Source organism: Neopelma chrysocephalum, unplaced genomic scaffold (assembly GCF_003984885.1).
Source record: "Neopelma chrysocephalum unplaced genomic scaffold, ASM398488v2 Primary Assembly neopelma1_66, whole genome shotgun sequence".
NCBI classification, from domain to species: Eukaryota; Metazoa; Chordata; class Aves; order Passeriformes; family Pipridae; genus Neopelma; species Neopelma chrysocephalum.
This window is the reverse complement of record NW_020897725.1, coordinates 6,576,726-6,580,517: the sequence shown is the minus strand read 5'-3', so window position 1 is coordinate 6,580,517 and position 3,792 is coordinate 6,576,726.

The window sequence follows — 3,792 nt, the reverse complement described above, 5'->3', positions numbered from 1 at the left end:
CTGCAGATTTTCCTTGTCTACAAGAGTCATCGTTGAGTCATATCCTGAGGCATCCAAGAACTGAGAACGAGGTTGGAATAGGAACAAAGAGAGGACAATGGTTTAGGAGCTTTGTGTACTTCTTACAGACAGATTTTAAAAGTCTCGTTTTATTGGTAGCATCCAATATAAAGCACCATTAAAAAAAAAATTTGCTGAGTGGCTATGTCCTGTGGATGAGATGCCATTGCCTTCTCTGAAACTCTGTGAAGTTTGGGTGACCACAGGTTTTGTAACATGGCTGATAATCCCTACTGTGTCGTATCCAAGAAACATGAAAAAATTCAAATTGAAATATTGTTCTGCTCTTTCGAAAAAGAAACAAGGAAACTACTAATTCTGCAACCAAGCTTTAAAAAAGAAAACCAAAAAAATGCAATGTACTTTTGGGAAGATAGGAAAAGGTTCACCCTTTCTTCATGTCTGCTAACAAACCCTACCCTGAGAGCACCTAAACTACAAGACAAGTTGTTTGATCTCTGGGAGGTTTCTACTAGTCATGTTTCCAAACAAAAGGGGCAGTTGTCATAGGAGGAACAGGATGTTATAGGTGCAGGCAATATAGGTAGGGGATGCCCTGACTGTAGATCTTGACTGGTGCTTCCGAGCAGGCCCAGAAGCAGAACTCTAGGTTGCTGAAAAAATTAATGAGTGAAAGTTTAGATGCCTACAGACATCATATGTCAGTGCTAAGTGAAATTTTTGAGATTTGCATGTTTTGAAGTTTGTACCTAAACACCATCAAAGCCTAACTTCAGGCATTCACGGCCCTTCACAGATCCAGCCCAGTGGGCTCAGAAAGATTTAGAGGAAAGATCATAAACCAAGTAAACTTCAACATCTGTAATAAACAGATATTTTATATGTCAAAGTATTCAAGAAACTCAACCTTTCCAATTCTAGATCAGTTCCCACATTTTATTGTGGCCTGCCTGCAAAGGGCAGGAGACTGACTAGGGACTTTGACACATTTTCATCAGCTGATATAAAGAAAGGAGGAAGAGAGTTTCACAAAGAGACAGAAGGTAAATAAAAACAGTTGCCATGTTCTTCCAGCATTTCTTTAAAATTACTTGTATAGATGAAGGCAAAAATTATTTTATATTTCTCAAAAACAGCAGAACAAAATCCTGATCATTCTTTTTGAAGGGGTTATATGCTGAAGAGTAGCTTAAAAACATTTACAACATAAATTTTCTTTCACATATCATTTGAACATCATAAATCACCATTCTCCCATGTGTTACTGGAAGTCTAAATTGGTGATATGGAGAGTGTTGGGTTTCAGTGGGCAAACTCCCATTACAGTATTGTAATAAATTGAAAGGACAGATAAGCTGGTTTTGGCTGGGGTGGAGTTAATCTTCCTCATAGTAGCTGTGTGGGCCTGCATTTTGGATTTGTGCTGGAAACAGTGTAGTAACACAGGGATGCTTCCATCACTGCTGGGCAGTGCTTACATGGTGGCAAGGCCTTTTCTGCTCCTCATCCCACCACTGAGGAGGCTGGGGATGCACAGGGAGTTTGGAGGGGACAGCATGGGATAGCTGACCCCAGCTGACCCAAGGGATATTCCAAACCACAAGACATCATGCTCAGCATACAAAGGGGGGAAGAAGAAGGAAGGGGGGACGTTAAAAGTGATGACGTTTGCCTTCCCAAGTCACTGTTGCGTGTGATGGAGCCCTGCTTTCCTGGGGATGGCTGAACACCTGCCTGCCCATGGGAATTGGTGAATGAATTCCTTGTTTTGCTTTGCTTCTGTACATAGCTTTTGCTTTGCCTATTAAACTGCCCTTAGCCCCCAATTTTTCCTACTTTCACCCTTTCCGTTCTCTCCCCCATCCCGCCACAGGGGAGTGAGTGAGCGGCTGTGTGGGGCTGAGTTGCCAACGGGGGTTAAATCATAAAAGATTATTTTTCTCCTGGTATTTTTGCACATGTTTTTATAATGTTGTATCTTAAAATTACATTGAACAACAGCAGTCTGCGGGGAAACGAGTCTTATCATGGAACTGAGAGATAAGGATTTGTTTCCCACTGCTCCCACTGTCCTCTTGGCTGACAGAATATGTCCCTCACTTGCTCTACCAGCTTCCCAATCTGTTTCCTTGTAGTATTGATTTCCCTTTACGTGTGCTTTACAACCTGAACATACCAGCTAAAAAAACTTCATAGGAGCAAGATCTTATCATCTAATGACTCATAATATCATTCATGTGTTTTAACTTATGTTTCTATCCAAGCAGGTGTTTTATCTTTCTTATGAACAGCCTTCATGATTAGAATTAATTCCCTATTTGCATATCAGTAATAACAAAAAAAAGACCCTTCTTCTGCTTAAGAGCTGGATACTGTTCACTAGAGAGTGAATATTCTTATAGATATTATTACCAAATCAAAGAAGTATTTTTTTTTCCTTTTAAATCACCACAGACATCAAAACTGAGCTGTACTACAAGTATTCTAGCTGCTCAGACATAGACGTATTGAATGACAAAATCTTCACCACTACCACTTACAAAGGAATAAAAAAAATAAAATTAAATGGGACAAGAAGCAATTTGTCCACCTTATGTTACGGTTGGTATCAGAAAAGCAGATGATGTAACCTCAGGCATTTTCACTCACACCTCAGCTGTTGATCACTACCAAACACAGAAGACTGGCTTTAATACATCAAGAAGCTGAGCCAACACTGCAGCACCTAATCTCACTGGCTAATTAGAAACACTTGAAATTTATTCTTTCTGAGGGCCAGCAACAGCTGGCGCATTCAAATGTGCGTGGAGCAGCTCTAGTGCACATAACTGTCACAACTGGGAACTGACAACTCCCCTAGAAAAATGAGGCTTGAGGTGTCAGTCCTTTTTGATCTGGTGCAGTAATGTGCCATTTTAATGGAGCCTTTGAGTGTTACTGGGAATAGTGAAAAAAGGAGTAATAGCAATTTATGCAGAAAACAAGCATAGCTACTCTGATGAGTCTTCACTACTTAGAAGAACATGTTTTCCTCTGTTGCTACTCAGTACGTGTATTTCTCTTCTGCCTTGCACTGTTTAGGTTGGGGCAAATTGTCAGCCTGCCCTTAGTATGAAAGTGTCTTCAAGAAAAACAAAGAAAATGCTTTTTTTATTCCCTTCATCCTTCTTCAGTGTTTGTTCTGCCTGTGCTGTGTAACTGCATAATCTTGCCTACTGCTGGTTATTTGGGTAATGTGGATATTTACAGTTGTCACTTCAGGGGTATGAGATTAGATACTGTAAAGACTGTTAGATACTGTAAAGACTTAACTTTTCTTATATTATCAAATACTGATTTGTAGCAGCCCTATTGCTTTCCATTGCTGATTAGCCTCTGATGAGGCCTGGTAGCAGTGCTGCCTTACATAACCTGCCTGAACCCTCATGCCCTTGCTTTGAGATTTGCCTGTGTTGTTGAGAGCAGAATTAGGCCTGTTATTTATTAGCTCTCTAAATAGTGTAACTCCTCTGAATGAAACTGAAAGAAAGAGCACAAGAAGGTGTGAGATTTCTAAATCATTAGAATTTGCTCTAAGGCACATAAATTCCTTTTAATTTTGGCTTGAGTTATTACTTCTGTTGTTTGTATCAGCCTGAAACACTGACTACTCCTGTGATAACCTGTCTCTGTAAATGAAAAGGCAAAAAACTCACTGGTGTAACTGTGCTTTTAGTTAAGGTCATGTATATAGTCATTTACTTCAAAATATCTTTACACACTTTTTTATTT